This window comes from Neoarius graeffei, chromosome 2 (genome assembly GCF_027579695.1).
Source record: "Neoarius graeffei isolate fNeoGra1 chromosome 2, fNeoGra1.pri, whole genome shotgun sequence".
Lineage (NCBI taxonomy): Eukaryota > Metazoa > Chordata > Actinopteri > Siluriformes > Ariidae > Neoarius > Neoarius graeffei.
In genome coordinates this window covers 111,018,607-111,036,952 of record NC_083570.1, presented here as the reverse complement: position 1 = coordinate 111,036,952, position 18,346 = coordinate 111,018,607, and the positions used below count along the sequence as shown (strand labels likewise).

Below are 18,346 nucleotides of genomic sequence, written 5' to 3'. Positions count from 1 at the left end.
ATATTTATGCAGAAATATAGAAAATTCTAAAGGGTTCACAAACTTTCAAGCACCACTGTACACCCTAGGAATGCTGACCTATTTGCCAGAAAGATTACAAAATGGCAAGGAATTGACAGAGAAGAAGCGATTTTTGTTGAACTGCACATTAAAGCTTAATTAGTCCATAACTTCATTAATAATTGTAATTAAGCAAATCCGGGTAGAAGTTATATGCACCCTAGGTACCCCTATCTTCCTGCCAAAAAGAATAAAAATCCGTGAAGTATTGAGAGAGAAGTGATTTTCGTGAAATGTGGACGTCGCTGGACAGACGACGGACAACACATGATGACAAACTCATCACCTGTCGGCCGGATGAGCTAATAAAAAAAATATATATATATATTTGTTAGCAAATTGCTGTGGTATAAAGATTATATCACACATTGTGACACTCTCTTATAGGAATATAATCAGCTTCCAACTTACTGGTAACTCTGCTTGATCACACCTCCCTGTGTTCAAGTGTTTTTGATCACAAAAAACAATCAAAAATCAGGTCGTTGTGTTACCATATTCTGTTAAGTACTGTATGGAACTCTGCTATTACATGCCACTTTAAAAAATAACAACAAAGCAGTATATTTAAAACCTGAACGAGGGTTAGGCTGCTACAGAGAAAATGTTCAGCTCTGTGTTTTGCAGGACAGAAACATCATCTATATCTCAGTATCTTTCATTAGTTTCATCACTCAGTCTATGGGGTGAAATAATACCAGTGAAGAAACCAGGCATAATATTTACTCAATCACTCATCCACAACCTGACAGCATGTCAGCAGTTCATTGATTTACCCAGCACACACTGACTGTTGTGTAATCAATAAAACACTTATTGTACACCATTTTGCATGCATAAAAACAAACCCATGGATCATTCTGACTCCGATGCCAGTATTTTAAATGAATCTGAATTCAATCACATGGTGAAATGTGTTGTTGTGGACATGTGGATTAATGAGCGAGACACTCTCTACTTTCCGTACCTTCAATATTATCATACTGTATCAAAAAAAACTGTGAATTGTGTTTCTCAGGGATATTTTCTTTGTTTGAGTCGAATCCCTTCTCAATGTTCTACAATGTGGTCATCTGACTGCATGATAATGGATGAAACAGTAATTGTTGAAATCAGATTTACTCATCACACATCAGCCAATTAGTATAGTGACAAAGTATTTATTTTAATCACATTTTATCTATTTATTATTTTGACTTCTTGTCTTTCTTTATATTTTCACAGCCAAATTTCACAGCTTATTCTTCAGTAACTCCATGAAAAATAATCCTCAATGACAGGGCCCTTAGGGGCCTTACAGGGGGCCTGTGTAACCGGGGGGTTATACCAGAACATCAAGGACAGAGTAGCTCATCTGGCCTGCCATCAAAACAACCATGACTACCAAAACATCAAACAGAACTGAAATGTGACGATGTAAGAGAGGACCAACCTCCACGACAAACTGTTTACAACAAGAAAATCAACAAAGGACTAAATTTTGTTCCCCGAGGAAAGATTGACCCAAAACATAAATCAGAACTGAATTCACATGATAAGTGAGAGAAGAGATACAGTTCTAGTCAGGAGGAAATGTGTTCAGTTGACCTAATGACTAATTTGTTAGCAAGAAATTGACAATACAATGACCAAGTTTTGTGCAGAAGGTCGAGTTCTTTCAAATAAAACAATCAGAACTGAAATCCATTGAGAACTGAGGGAGGAGACATTATTTAACTGAAAATAAACAAAGTTGTAAACAATTTTTTTTACAATAAGAAAATCAACAAACAAACGACCAAGTTTTGTTCCTCAACGGAAGATCTACCCAAAACATCAATCAGAACTGAAATTGGGTGAGAAATGAGAGTGGAGATACAATTCTAGTGAGAGGCCTGGAAAATTTGTTTCTTTGGCCTTATTCGTAACTCATTAGCAAAAAATTTGACAAAACAACAACTAAGTTTTGTGTGGAGTGATGAGTTCTTTCAAACAAAACAATCAGAACAGATATCCGTGCAGAATTGACGGAGGAGATACGATTTAAGTGAATTGTGGATGATGGATGCCACGCCATGGCAACAGCTCATCAGCCTTATGGACAGATGAGCTAAAAAGTGCAGCGTTTACTACCTTTTTGCATTTTATTACCACTTGAACTGAAATGGACTTTGGCACAAATCACTATGTTTGGCAGAAACTAAATGAAGTACTGCGCATCACCTTGAAAACCCCATCCTGGCTGTGAAACATGGTGGTGGTAGTATCATCTACATAGTTGTTTCTCTGACTATTAATCCTCTCTTTGTCTGTCACTGTCTCTTGATTTTTTCTTATTTTCAGTCATCGGCCAACTACTATTACATACAGTGCAATAAAAAAGACAAGTCAAATAGAGAGACATTTGAAAACATGGACAAAGCAAACCAGACTCTGCTGATGAGTTTGGATCCATGTGCAGTGTTTCTTGGATAACAATCCCAAAATCATAGTTGACACAGCATTGGTATCAATCATCAAAACAACGATCAGGACACAGGGTAGGTAGAAAAATACCTAAAATAAAAAAGTCACAAAAATCGCAATCAGGGAATACACAGAATGGCAAGACTTTGTCAAGTAACCATGTGCAAATCAGGCAAACCAGGTAGTGAGGTAGTGAGCAAGCCAGGAAGTAGACAGGAAACAGAACATGTGCAACTGAGCAGAATTCTGGGGCCATTGACCTGGCTGGTGGGGAGCAGGACTGTCCTGCACTGATATTACATTAGATATACTCCTGGTACCACAGCCAGCGATTATGAATGCAAATAAAGACTATTTCATAATTTCAATGGACCAGCCACTTTATTAGGAACACCCATCCATCTGTTGTTTGATGCAGTTCTTTAATAAGCCAATCCCTTAAGAGCAGCACGATGCATCAAATCATGCAGATACCAATCAAGAGCTTCAGTTAACTTTCACAATGTTCAAACATCAGAATGGGGAAAATTGTGGTCTCAAAATATGACTTTCTTTCACTGTGGCATGGGTGTTGGTTTGAGCCAGATGGAGCCTGAAGGTTTGAATATTTCAGAAACTGCTGATCTTCTGGGGTTTTCACATACAACAGTCTCTAGAGTTTACACAGAATGGTGCGAAAAAAAAAAAAAACATCGAGTGAGTGAGTGACAGTTCTGTGGGTGGAAACAAACGCCTTGTTGACACCATATAATCACTCTTTACAACCGTGGTGAGCAGAAAAGCATTTCAGCATGCAACAACAGAAGACCACATTGGGTTCCACTCCTGCAGCCAAGAACAGGGATCTGAGAATCAAGAACAAGTTCCTATTAAAGTGGCCGGTGAGTGTATTGTGATCTTAAATTTAAGACTTCATGATCTGATTGTATTTGTTTTTCTTTGTATTTAGCAGAAGTTGTAGGTTTATTGTTTAGTTCCTGAATAAATCTGTCATATTATAAAGGAGTGTCACATCGTTCTGCATCACACACTGGCCCCGAACCAGCCCTGGAACTGATTTGGTGGAAAAGGGGTAACAGTGAAATCCTGCAAGAGCAAATTTTCTCACATCAGTTATTAATCGATTTTGCTTGGATGAACAGTATAGAGACTGATATTAATCTCCCTCTAATCCTGCTTACCTGCTACATGCTAATGAATGCTGCATTGTTAATTGGATTTGAATTAATGACACCGGAATAACAGGGCAAAATGTAATTAACAATTTACCACAGCCAGAACGTGTTAATATGGGGAATAAAAGGTGATTAAATGTTAACTAATCCGTATCCAATTCACCTGAGGTGGCCTCAATGTGAGTTTAATTTTTATTACAAAACATTGGCACTATAAAAATATATCTCCTAACGCCGACCTTTTCTCTTAGTGTCGTAAACGTTATTCATTCCCGCAGTTCTCACTGAAGAAATAACACAAAATGAATGTTATTCAACTTTAATCAGCAGATAACGTTTTCTGAACATTAATAATTGAAACAACCTTTAAGCTGACATGACTACACGACAATATGTTAAAAGGGTCAGTTTTTCAAGAGAAAAAAATTCAATAGGTCGCATTAAGCCACACAGCTGTTCTGCTGCAGATGTTCTTTGAGCGCCGCAAGGCTAATTATTCTAAATTATGGGTAATTACAGCCGCACAGCTGACTCGTAACGGACTCAGTCCTAATAGATTATTGCTTTAACAAAGGTCAGTTGTCGTTTCACTAAAAGTGAGCGTTGTAAGATTGTAATAGAAACAACACACTGCAGATTGTGTCCAGGGTGAAAGGTCATCTAAAACAAAAGAAAATCAAAGACAACAAAATATGCCAGTCAAAAAGATTTTAAAAACAATAACAAAGGTAGAAATAGAATAAATTGAATGGATATAAATTGGTGTAAATGTAAATTGATTGAGAAGGAAATGTATATATTGTCAGAGTGCATGAAAGAGGCGGATGTAAGTGCAGAAGTGTTCAATATCATACAGTGCGATTTAAACATAAAGTGCATGAAACACACACAATAGCAAACAGTCTGAATCAGCAGGCAAGGCCATAAACAGGATAACAGGCAAGCGTTCGATCGAGGCGTGAACAGGATATCGGAGGCAAAATGAGGACGAGAACTAGGAACGAGAACAGGAGTCGAGAAACCAGGAAATCAACTGGAATGGAAAACAAGGCTCGGTATGCACAGTAGATGTGGCGTAATACTTCGCGTAGCATTACCCTCGGCGCAGTCCTTAAATAGCCCAACATAGTTCACTGATAGAAAACAGATGTGCCTTATTCACAGTGGGCACTCTGTAGCCCACTAGGCATGCACGCATCCTGAGGCATGCCTTCAGGTGCATGCATCAAGGCATGCAGGACTGACAGAACCCCCTCTCTAAGAGCTCCCTCCCGGAATGAAAATCCATAATACTTGGCCCCGGTGGGGGTTTGGGCTCAGGCTCTGGACACAATTTGGGTTCTTGGCTGGGAGTAGGCTTGACCTCGGGACAACGAAGACAATGCGGACTCTGGGCTGGACTCGGGCTCTGTGGACAATGAGGACTCGGGCTCTGTGGACAACGAGGACTCGAGCTCTGGCTCGGGCTCTGGAGATGGCTCAGGCTCTGGCTCTGGCTCTTGGCTGGGCTCAGGCATCATAGAGGGCTCTGGACTGGGCTCAGGTGTCATAGAGGGCTCTGGACTGGGTTCAGGCCTCATAGAGGGCTCTTGGCTGGGCTCAGGCATCATAGAGGGCTCTGGACTGGGTTCAGACTTCGTAGAGGGCTCTTGGCTGGGCACAGGCTTCGTAGAGGGCCCTGGACTGGGCTCAGGTGTTGTAGAGGGCTCTTGGCTGGGCTCAGGCTTTGTAGAGGACTCTGGACTGGGCTCAGGCTTTGCCTCTGGCTCAGGAGCAGGCACTGGTGCTGACTCTGGCTCTGCCTCTGGCTTGGGAGCAGGCGCTGGTGCTGGAACAAGTGCTGACATGGAAACAGGAACAGGTGCTGGCACGGAAACAGGAACAGCTGCGGGAACAAGAACAGCTGCGGGAACAGGAACAGCTGCTGGCTCTGGCTGAGGAGCCAGCTCAAATGAGACAGCCTCTTCTGCTGTCTCTATATCAGCCACTAGGGGGAGCTCTGGGGCAACAGTCTCCTCAGCTGAGTCGGCCTCAGGAGTGGTTGTCTTTAGGAGGCGCTCTAGAGCAACGGCCTCTTCCGCTGCGTCAACCACTGGCCTGATTGCCCCTCCCCAAAAATTTTCAAGAGGTTCCTCCTTTACTAAAGTTTCGTATATAAACTTGAGCATGGCAAAGAAAGTCTGAGAGTTACCAAGGCATGGGTGTTCCACCCGAATTAGATGGTCTACCCATCTGCGTGCTCTTCCAAAAATGAATGTCAATACAAAGCTTATCTAGATGGGTTCGGGTGGCTTGGGCTCTAAGTCATCATAGGGAACCCCACACTGGATTCGGAATCCAACCAGGTGATAATCTCCCTCGTAAGGCATAGGAGTGTGAGCATCGGTATGTCGGCAGAAATATGCAGTTAGCAGCAGGGACAGGGAAACCCAGAAGTGGCGTGGAATCGCCTATTGAAACAAATCTGCTACATCCATAGTATGGCAAAGTATTCTGTCAGAGTACGTGAGAGAGGCAGATGTAAGTGCAGAAGTGTTCAATATCATACAGTGTGATTTAAACATTAAGTGCTAGACAAGAATTAGGGACGAGAACAGGAGTCGAGAAACCAGGAAATCAACTGGAATGGGAAACAAGGCTCGGCATGCACACTAGATGCAGCGTAATACTTCGCATAGCATCACCCTCGGCACAGTCCTTAAATAGCCCAACATAGTTCACTGATAGAAAACAGGTGCGCCTTGTTCATGGCGCGCACGCTGTAGCCCACTCAGTGCACACGCAGCCTGAGGCATGCCTTTAGGTGCAAGCACCAAGGCATGCAGGACTGACATACATTAACAGAGAACTCAGGCAAAAAATGAACAGAAGAGACAAATTAGATGGATTAAAGAGGTGAACACAGTTGGAGATTTTCCAGTGGTGGTTCTTGCCCAACCTCCCCCAAACCACTTGGCTCCTCCCCCAACCACTTGCCCTGGTCCCCCAACCTCTTTCCCTCCTTCCCCCAACCTCTTGCCCTCCTCCTCCAAACTCTTGCCCTCCTTCCCCAACCTCTTGCCCTGGTCCCCCAACCACTTGCCCTCCTTCCCCTAACCACTTGCCCTCCTTCCTAAACCTCTTGCCCTCCTTCCCTCAACCTCTCGCCCTCCTTCCCCCAACCACTTGCCTTCCTTCCCCCAACCTCTTGCCCTCCTTCCCCCAACCTCTTGCCCTCCTTCCCACAACCTCTCGCCCCCCTTCCCCAACCACTCGCTCTCCTTCCCACAACCTCTCGCCCTCCTTCCCCAATCTCTTGCCCTCCTTCCCGCAACCTCTTGCCCTCCTTCCCCAATCTCTTGCCCTCCTTCCTGCAACCTCTTGCCCTCCTTCCCCAGTCTCTTGCCCTCCTTTTCTCAACCTCTTTCCCTCCTTCCCCCAACCTCTTGCCCTCCTCCTCCAAACTCTTGCCCTCCTTCCCCAACCTCTTGCCCTGGTCCCCCAACCACTTGCCCTCCTTCCCCTAACCACTTGCCCTCCTTCCTAAACCTCTTGCCCTCCTTCCCTCAACCTCTCACCCTCCTTCCCCCAACCACTTGCCCTCCTTCCCCAACCTCTTGCCCTCCTTCCCACAACCTCTCGCCCCCCTTCCCCAACCACTCGCTCTCCTTCCCGCAACCTCTCGCCCTCCTTCCCCAATCTCTTGCCCTCCTTCCCGCAACCTCTTGCCCTCCTTCCCCAGTCTCTTGCCCTCCTTTTCTCAACCTCTTGCCCTCCTTCCCCAACCTCTTGCCCTCCTTCCCCCAACCTCCCCCTCATCCACCCAGAGCCAAAAAAGCACCTTTCTGCACTAGGTATAATTTTCATTCAGACATTTGTAATGAACAAATGATCAAAATTTATTTACAAAAACTATATAAATATAAAAGTATGTACAAAAATAAGACTCATAAATATCAAGAATAAGACATAATGACAAATAGAAACAAATTGTTGTATATAAATACAAAAGAGCAAATCGAATTATTAGAATAATACTGTACTTTGGTTTTTGCTGCAGGCTACACACATTATTAGCCACATAGAAACATAGGCTAACAAACAAGTGTTATATATATATATATATATATATATATATATATATATATATATATATATATATATATATATATATATATATATCAGGGCTTTGAACCGGTTCAAGGAACGAAAACGAAAACCAGGAACTTTTTCTATTTCACATGGAACAGAAACGAAACCAGAAACTTTATTATTTTTTTATGTTCTGGAACAGAAACGCTTATTAAAAATAATGGTAACCGGTTAATACCGGTTTTTATTTCGTTCCTCAAAGTTTCTGTAGCCTACAAATAATCATTCTTCTCCTGCGCAAGTTTCTATGACCCGCTGGGGTTCACTTCCTGTGTGACGTTCGCTGATTGAATGGAGAGAGCGGGAAGGTGGACTACTAGTGAGTAAGTGCATTACTGAGTGTCTCTGAGCAAAGAAGAGCCTGAACGATGCAACCTCCCTATTGGCTGTTTGTAAAAATGTATCAGTTGTTGCCCTTCCCACGGGAATCATCGCGGGCTCGAGAGACGAGACCTGACGAGTTAGTTCGTTGGTAGCAGAACAAAATGTCTGGACACAAATCGGGTTTTCAGAAAAGGAAAGAAAATAAACGGAGGGTCGAAAATACAAAAAAGGAGGCAGAAAATGCAAAACGAGTTTTAAGGTAGGACAAATGGTTACTTTTTAAGGCAGCCCGCCGTGGCTGCAGGCTTTCAGTTGTCATTGAATGGTTACTTTTCTGAGGCAGCCCGCCGTGGCTGCCTGCAGCCTTATTTATTATAGCCCATTTAGTTAAAATAGTTGATATAAAATGTTTATAGTTATAGTTATGTGATGGTTGTCCTGATTTAGACTGGTGGGTTTTTTTTGGGGGGTTGCGCGATGTTGCACCCGGGTCCAGATAAGGGCAGAACCGGCTCTTGCTACATTTCAGGTGTAGTTTGTTTTATGTATGCATGTACTTGCATAGATGTGTACTTGGTCTTCCAATATGGCGCCTAACAAAATCTCGCGGCGCGGTGACGTCATGCGGTAGCCCTCGATAGGGCCTGACTAGCCTTTGGTAACACACTAAACGAATTATCTTTCATTTTTGGCACTTTTTCTGTTTGTGTAGATGGGAAGACATACTGAGAATCCAAATCGCCAACATTTGAAATAATAATTGTTTTGAATTATTTCTTGTCTTATTTAATGAAGGTTGTAATAGAATTAGCCTACATTTGGCTTAAGCTGGATGAGACAGAGACATAATTTTATAGCCATTTGTTAAACAGCTGACAGGGAACGTAATTAACCGTTCCGGGAACGAAATTTTTTTTGTTCTAACCGGTTCAGGAACGTCTATTTAATGGTGGAACCCAAAACCGGAAACGTTAAAATTCCGTTTCTGTGCGGAACGAACCAATAGGAAAAAAATTCCGGTTCAAAGCCCTGATATATATATATATATATATATATATATATTGCTGCATATCTTTGTCTCTTGTGCTTTTCTTCTTTACTCTTTTTCTTAAACTGGGTGCTTGATGGCTGACCCCAGACCTTTTCTAATCCATTTGTGTTGATTTGGCACTTGAGCATCACTACATTACCTCACCTAACACCGTCCACAGAGAGTCAAGACTAAACCAGTTCACCTCTGTAGTGTGCAGACTGCTTTTATATTATTCTTAATGATTTCGCACAAAGCAGAAAAATGTAACACTATGTCTCTGAAACTACAGTATTATGAATGAATCGCAGTTTCTTTGAGAGCATTTCATAGTGTGCTTAGAACTTGGTGTGCTGTTTAATAGATTCCCCTACTCCCCTTACCTCAGGCTTCCTGGAGGAAGGTCATAGTTCAACCTAGCCCCGTCCCATCTTGTACTTTGGAGTGGGAGACCAGGAAGTAGCCTGGCTGCCTGGCTCACAAACTAGAATTAGGGCACCACTCCGACCCACATGGTGACATGATATCATTGACGTGATGTGGGAATGAGTTGTTTTTGTGCCGGCACCCCGTGCCGCCCCTGCCCCCAATGCTGCCCATGTAGTCCATACCTAAATCCGCAACTAAACTTGTAAATAGATACAGATGGAGCAGAGCCCAACCATCTACCAGCTTTTCAAGAAATGTTAATCTTTGTAAAGTCAACATATACATTTTAAATTACACTGAAATGCTTAGGATCTGTTTTGAGTGATCAGCGATTTGACAGATAGGAGTAGATGCTCCATCAATTTGGTCAACATTGAGAACTAAACAAGCACTAATAGAGGTCCATTGGGACAAGAATCACGCTGCTCCATACTCAGTATCTACAAATGTCTTTGTTTTGTTTATGAGTCAGCAAAAGGAAGTGTACACGACAGTTAATGATATGATATTACCTCTTCTATGACAGCAGCTCCAGGAAACACACTTACTGAAAATTATTAAAATTCTTAGTGAGGTGGCAGTGTTGTGTCAGAGATGTTCATTTTTCTTTATCCATTCATCTGTGCTGGGCGGCTCTGACGTTTATACCAAACTGAACACATCCTTCTTTTGTTGAAAATTGGTGTACACGGTTAGATTGTTCAAATTATTCAAGCCTTGTTGACGCTCACATTATTACTGGGGTTACTCTATGAGATACAGTAGTAGCACATAGCATGAGTCAAACAGGATATCCTCGCAACTTTAGTTTGTTTGAAACAACAGCATTATTAATGCCATCCTGCTCCATCGAAATGTATGGCTATGAATCGGCTTCTGGTTGAACAACCATTACTTTTGTACAATTAGTCTTGGGCTATATTACCATTGCTACTACATTATAACATAAATTATAACTATTACAGTAGAAAGGATGAACATAAATATACAGTACATACCAAACACACATTTGTTGCCTTTTCAGAGCATCCAAGTGCTCGACTGAGACAATTGAAGTTCTTGTTAAATGTCACCATCTGGTGTTCAAACAATGTCACAAGCCATTTCCCTGAAATTTTCAGTAATCTTGTGTCTCAAATTATAACTCTTGAGTCTATACTCAATAGGAACTTGTTGTTGATTCTAAGATTCCTGTTCTTGGCTGCAGAAGTGGAACCCAATGTGTTCTTCTGCTGTTGCATGCTGATATGCTTTTCTGCTCACCATGGTTGTAAAGAGTGATTATATGAGTTACTATTTTCTTCCTGGCATCTTGAACTGCTCACTCTGGCCATTTTCCTCTGACCTCTCATCAACAAGGCGTTTGTTTCCACCAACAGAACTGTCTCCCACTCTCTCACTCAGTGTTTTTTGCACCATTTTGTGTAAACTCTAGAGACTCTTGTACCGATATGTGAAAACCTCAGGAGATCAGCAGTTTTCTAAAATACTTAAACCAGTCCATCTGGCTCAAACCAACACCCATGCCACAGTGAAAGAAAGTCATACTTGAGATCACTTTTTTTTTCCCGTTCTGATGTTTGAATGAAGTGAACATGAACTGAAGCTCTTGATTTGTATCTGCATGAATTGATGCATCATGCTGCTGTCAAGGGATTGGCTGATTAGAGAACTGCAGAAAACAGCAGGTGGATGGGTGTTCCTAATAAACTGGCCAGTGAGTGTGTAATTTGTGTGATGGTTGTGTTGCTGGCGTACAGTAGAATCCTTTGACATGATCAGTGTTGATAACAATAATGTTATATGCAATGTTAAAATTATACGATAGTACTATCATATTCTTTGTCATTATTAAATTAAAATAACAGTAATAATAATAAAAATGTCCTCAGCATGATACTCAAACCATCTTTATGAAAAATAGTTCCAAAAAAGAAGGTCCAAATGGGGTGAAAAAGGCAGGTAGGGGAAATATTCTCCAAACATAACACCAATCCAAAGGGCGAGGCAAAAGCAACGATGTGGTGAGGTCGGCGAGGCAGAGTCATTCACAGGCAAACTCTCCAGAATATAATACTCAGAACTAACATGAGTGACAGGACAAACTGTAAGGCTTTGTAAGCTAGTCCTCATGTGCTTTTTAAATTAAAATAAATAAATAAATTAAACAAATGAACTACAATTCAGGGTGGTATGGTGGTGTAGTAGTGGTTAGCACTGCCGCCTCACAGCAAGAAAGTCCTGGGTTCGAGCCCAGCAGCTGATGAGGGCCTTTCTGATGTGGAGTTTGCATGTTCTCCCTGTGTCCGTGTGGGTTTCCGCCAGGTGCTCCGGTTTCCCCCAAAGGCATGCAGGTTAGGCTAATTGGTGGCTCTAAATTGACCGTGAGTGTGAATGGTTGTCTGTGTCTGTGTGTCAGCTCTGCGATAACCTGGCGACTTGTCCAGGGTGTACCCCGCCTCTCGCCCATAGTTAGCTGGGATAGGCTCCAGCTTGCCTGCGACCCTGTAGAACAGGATAAAGCGGCTAGAGATAATGAGATGAGATGAGATGAGGCTCCAGCTTGCGACCCTGAGGACAGGGTAAGTGGCTACAGATAATGGCTGGATGGATGGAACTACAATTCGGTGGTTAGCTACACAACAGTAATGATATTTCATCTCATCTCATCTCATCTCATCTCATTATCTCTAGCCGCTTTATCCTGTTCTGCAGGGTCGCAGGCAAGCTGGAGCCTATCCCAGCTGACTACGGGCGAAAGGCGGGGTACACCCTGGACAAGTCGCCAGGTCATCACAGGGCTGACACATAGACACAGACAACCATTCACACTCACATTCACACCTACGGTCAATTTAGAGCCACCAGTTAACCTAACCTGCATGTCTTTGGACTGTGGGGGAAACCGGAGCACCCGGAGGAAACCCACGTGGACACGGGGAGAACATGCAAACTCCGCACAGAAAGGCCCTCGCCGGCCACGGGGCTCAAACCCGGACCTTCTTGCCGTGAGGCGACAGCGCTAACCACTACACCACCATGCCGCCCATGATATTTCAATAATCTGTTATTTTTGTGTTATTGATGAGATTGAGGTTAAACTTAAGAGCAATTTTGCTAAATCTTATCTGATGTATGATGTATTTGGTATGCTCAATGTGCTTTTTCGAGAAAGGAAATGACAAGGACTAACGAAAATGTGGGCGAGAGTGCCACCTGGTGGTGTGGTCCAGGATGTTCTAAAAAAAAAACCTCCCTTCCATGAGAACTGTTATGATTATGTACACTGTGTAAGGAATAAAACACTGCATTTTGTACTGTTATAGGAAATTAATCAATGACAGGGTGGCATGATGAACCGGCGTTCATGTCAGCACACCAAAGTGGATTGTTTTTCTATCACAGCACATCCTGAAATGATTTATTCTTATTTTTACTACTGAACATTTATTTACTTAAAGGTACTGACTGCAACGTCATCTGAAATTTTTTATCGCGCATGGCATTTTCCTCTGTCTCACAAGAACAATATCATGCAGATGAGATGTGATCATTTCGATGTCCTGAGGGTCGCTTTTCTCCATTTTGGGACCGTTTTCATCTCTTTTGAGGTAAAACAGTACGGCCCTACGGAAACAGCAAAGAGCTTAACTAATTACACTGCAAAAAATAAAAATCTTAGGAAGTGTATTTGTCTATTTTCAAGTCAAAACATCTAGCCACCCTTATTATAAGACATAATTGCCCAACAAGCAAAACCTCATTTAGCTACAAAGGCTAGTTTTTAGACAGTCCATCTTGAACATCTTGTATAGACAAAATGTCTTGAAAAAGTCTTATTTGGAGCACCTTTAAAAATAAAACTTTTTTTAAAAAAAAACAAGTAAGTACATTTTGGACATTTGTCAAATGCGGTTCATCTTGTTTCAAGAAAAAAAACAACAAAGTATGCTTGTTTTGGGAATAAATGAACTTTACTGAAATCTTTGGATCTTTCATTACAATTCAACTCCACCTTACAGATCCTAAGTTTACTGCGACTGTTTTCTCAGTCATTCAGAGTGAGCTCCTTCTAGATGCTGTACATACTCTAGACCAGACAAGTGCCTTCAAAAAGGCTATGAGTGAGTGGAGGGCATTTTAGTGAGGTCTTTTTGGAATGCTGTGAGTTAAGTTCAGTGGTTTTTTGTTTGTGCCTGATCTTGTAAACCCCTCGTACACATGAATAGTGAGTGCCCCCAAAATGCACTGTTGCTTTGGCGTTGTGTAAGCACTGTAAGTCAAAATGTGTAGACTTTTTAATAATAATAACAATAATAATAATAATAATAATAATAATAATATTATTATTATTATTATTATTATTATTATTATTTTTGGTGCCTGAGGTCCTGGGGAAGTGGAATCTTAAGAGATGTTTTAATGTTTGAATGTTGAAATGGTGAAAAAAAATAAACTTGTTGCAATGCTACACGTGTCGTCAACTTGATTCATGATAGTCTCTGGTCTCATATCTAGAGTATTTTACTAATTACAGGTCACAAAAGGAGAATCTTTTAAGCTAGCAATGCTTAATTGTAGAATTTAACAATCCTAATATTAGTATTTATCTTAAATTCAGTTTTTACTGCGAAGACTTTGTCATGAATTTAAGTGAAATACCCTTAAAATGAAATAAATAAAAATGACTTGAATGGCTAAATGTAAGAAGTACGATCTTGTTCTAAGAACTATTTTGATTATTTTGAGTTAATCAGATCTCACATAATAAGTTCCCCAATCTTATTTTGGAATTATTTCATCTAAAAACAGGTTAGATTTTTCATCTTACTTTAAGAAATCTTACCAAGTCAAATTTGACTAGTTCCATTGGCAGATTTTTTTCACCTGATTCAAGCAAATATGCTTTGTTTTAATCTTTTATTTCTTATTTTTGAAAGGCTATTTTTTGCAGTGTAGCATAACTATGGAACTGCGTCACACCAAGAGGACGATGCATGGAAAACATTGTGACTTTGTATCGACCTCTGAGAGTTTTGAGTCTCAGGGATGTATTTTGTGGTTGACATTCGTGAATAGATCCATGAAAGAAAAGACGAATATATCTTTACTCTGTTCCTGTTTTTGTGTTATTGTTTCTTTCTCTGTAAGATCAAAACATCAGGTGTATAACTCCACACTCAGACTCACCAATCCAAGACAAGCGATGCAAATTCTTCGTCAGATTTCACACCCGTTTCATCCTTCAGTCGATTCCAGTGGTCGATCCGTCCCTTCACGAAAATTCTTGCAGACAACCTTTTGGTTTCTATCGCTTTTCTGGTGCACTTTCTAGCTGATTCGCTTTTGTATTTGCCTTTTCTTTTCTGCCGGCTTTTAGCTGGAGGGAGAGCCGAGTCTGCCATGTTTGCCCACGCCAACCTGTTTTGGTTAAAAGTAGGTCAAACACGCCCCACGGTGGTCACGTGATATTGTTGCTCACTTGCTTCGGCAATCTCTGGAATCATAAAATGCGGGACGCTTTTTATCTCGGCAAAACATTTACACACAGGATACACGGTGTGTGTGTGTGGAGCAGTGAAACATCTTGAAACTCCAACAGCAATAGAAATAGAACATTTTGCCCAGAATTCAACTTTGCAGTCAGAACCTTTTAAGAATGGAGGATCATGCTTTTTTCCATCTATCATAAACTCCTTTGTCTTGAAGACGTGTCAGAAAACTTGAAGCTTTACCTTTTTGACTCCTTCCATGAATGTTAAATAAACAGAAAATAGTTTAACATATCAATGATTCCACAAGTCTATCTATTTAGAATGAGCAGATTTATATAAACCTGTGATGTAGAGCTGCACTCCCTTATCAAAAATAAGTATACTTCAAGTTCATTTTATTCAGTATACTTAAGTTAAAGTATATTTCCTTAATTATACTTTTGCGTACCAAGTATACTGATATCAATGTACTTACAATATACTTGTAAGTAAACTAATCTAATACTTCTTGGGACTAAATTGGCCCAGTTTTAGTTTATGAAAAGTATACTTTAAGTCTAAGAGAATTAAACTCTGAATATACAACTAGTATTTTTTTTTATTTTGTACTGCAAGTATACCACAAGTAAACTTATATACTAATAGTTTACTAGTTCTACACTTGTAGCCCACTCTTTAGTTTACAAAAGCATACTTCATAGTATACTGGAAATATACTATGAGTTTACTTGTTTTATACTTTTAGTCCACTTTTTAGTTTACTAAAATATACTTTGTAGTATACTGGAAATATACTATTGGTTTACTCGTTACACACTTCTAGTCCACTTTTTAGTTTATAAAAGTACACTTTATAGCATATTGGAATTATACTATTAGTTACTGGTTATAGTCAAGTCAAGTTTATTTGTATAGTGCTTTTAACAATAAACATTGTTTCAAAGCAGATTTACAGAATTTGAACGACTTAAAACATGAGCTAATTTTATCCGTAATCTATCCCCAATGAGCACGCCTGTGGCGACAGTGTTGAGGAAAAACTCCCTCAGATGGCATGAGGAATAAACCTTGAGAGGAACCAGACTCAAAAGGGAACCCATCCTCATTTGGGCAACAACAGACAACATGATTATAACATTAACAGTTTTAACATGAAGTCAGTTTCGTTGATGCTATAACCCCCCCACCAACGGAAACCCAAGCACAAAACCGTTCATGACAACTGTAGTCCCAAAGTCAGCAAGTCAACTGCAGCCCTAAAGTCAGCAAGTCAACTGCTGATATACATCTTATATACATCTAGTCCACTTTTTAGTTTTGAAGTATACTGCAATTACCCTTCTAGGTATACTAGTGCATCTCAAAAAATTAGAATACCATTAAAATGTTCCTTTTTTTCATAATTTAATTCAAAAAGGTAAACTTTCATATATTCTATATTCATTACATGTAAAGTGAAATATTTAAAGCCTTTTTTGTTTTAATTTTGATGATTATGGCTTATAGCTCATGAAAATCAGAAATCCAGTATCTCAAATGATTAGAATATTCCCTAAGATCAATCAAAAAAAGGATTTACAATACAGAAATGTCCAACTTCTGAAAAGTATATTCATTTATACACTCAATACTTGGTTGGGGCTCCTTTACCATGAATTACTGTATCAATGCGGTGTGGCATGGAGGTGATCAGTCTGTGGCACTGCTGAGGTGTTATTGAAGCCCAGGTTGCTTTGAGAGTGGCCTTCAGCGTATCTGTATTTTTGGGTCGGGTGTTTCTCATCTTCCTCTTGACAATACCCCATAGATTCTCTATAGGGTTCAGGTCAGGCAAATTGGCTGGCCAATCAAACACAGTAATATCATGGTCAGCAAACCATTTGGTAGTAATTTTGGCACTGTGGGTAGGTGCTAAGTCCTGCTGGAAAAGGAAATCAGTATCTCCAAAAAGCTCGTCAGCAGACGGAAGCATGAAGTGCTCTAAAATCTCCTGGTAGATGGCTGTGTTGACTTTGGACTTGATAAAAATACAGTGGACCAACACCAGCAGATGACATGGCACCTCAAATCATCACAGACTGTGGAAACTTCACACTGGGCTTCAAACACCTTGGATTCTGTGCCTCTCCACTCTTCTTCCAGACTCTAGAACCGTGATTTCCAAATTAAATGGAAAATGTACTTTCATCTGAAAAGAGGACTTTGGACCACTGAGCAACAGTCCATTTCTTTCTCTCCTTAGCCCAGATAAGACACTTCTGACATTGTCTCTGGCTCAGGAGTAGCTTGATATTAGGAATGTGAAAGTTGTATCCCCTTTCTTGAAGATGTCTGTTCATGATGGGTCTTGATACACTGACACCAGCCTCAGTCCACTCCTCGTGAAGCTCTCCCAAGTTCTTGAATCAACTTTTCTTGACAATCCTCTCAAGACTGCGGCCATCCCTGTTGCTTGTGCACCTTTTCCAGCCACCCTTTTCAGCAATGACCTTTTGTGGCTTACCCTCCTTGTTGAGGGCATCAGTGATCATCTTCTGGACAACAGTCAAGTCAGCAGTCTTCCCCATGATTGTGGTTGTGTGTACTGAACTAGACCGAGAGATACACTGTGTTCATACTGTTTTACTCAAACTCAAAATGAAATATTCTAATATTTTGAGATGGGTTTTTTTATGTTTTTGTACTGTATACCATACTGATCAAAATTAAAATAGAAAAATGCTTGAAACATTTTAGTTTATGTGTAATGAGTCTATAATATATAACTGTAAAACTCCCTACGTGTGGGTGGAGCACTGAGGACGGCAGGACAGAGATCAGGTTTGCAAAACAGCTTTATTGCCACACTTTTCAGTGAACAATGTTATTGGCTAGACACAGACACACACACACAGCCAGCGTCTAGTCCGGAGAACAGCTCCTCTGCTCTCACTCTCCCTCCTTAAATAGGGCGCGGTCACTGGGAAGACACACACAAACACAGGTTAATTGTTCTCAGGTGTCGTGATTCTGCCACTTACCTTCCCTGACTCCGCCCTCCTGTCACAGACCGGCGCTTGACCACGCCCCTGCTGCCACATACCCCCACCACCCGACTCAGGCCGGGCGGCCGTCCGGCCTGCAGCCGACTCCCCCCCCCCCCCCCTTGACGGGAGAGGAAGTCCGCCACGACCATCTGCGCCCCCGGCCTGTGGACCACCTTGAAATTAAAGGGTTGGAGCGCCAGATACCAACGGGTGATCCGCGCGTTGGCATCT

At 41.2% G+C, this 18,346-nt stretch overlaps 1 protein-coding gene across 1 annotated transcript in view; it reads right to left on the bottom strand.

Moving 5' to 3' along the window:
* The window catches only part of sncb (synuclein, beta), a 78,557-nt gene extending 63,623 nt beyond the window's left edge, over positions 1-14,934 (bottom strand). The window contains exon 1 of the mRNA XM_060911338.1: positions 14,785-14,934. The gene's annotated coding sequence lies outside the window, so the exon portion shown is untranslated. The remainder of the gene's footprint in view (positions 1-14,784) is intronic.
* Between the last annotated feature and the right edge of the window lie 3,412 nt (positions 14,935-18,346).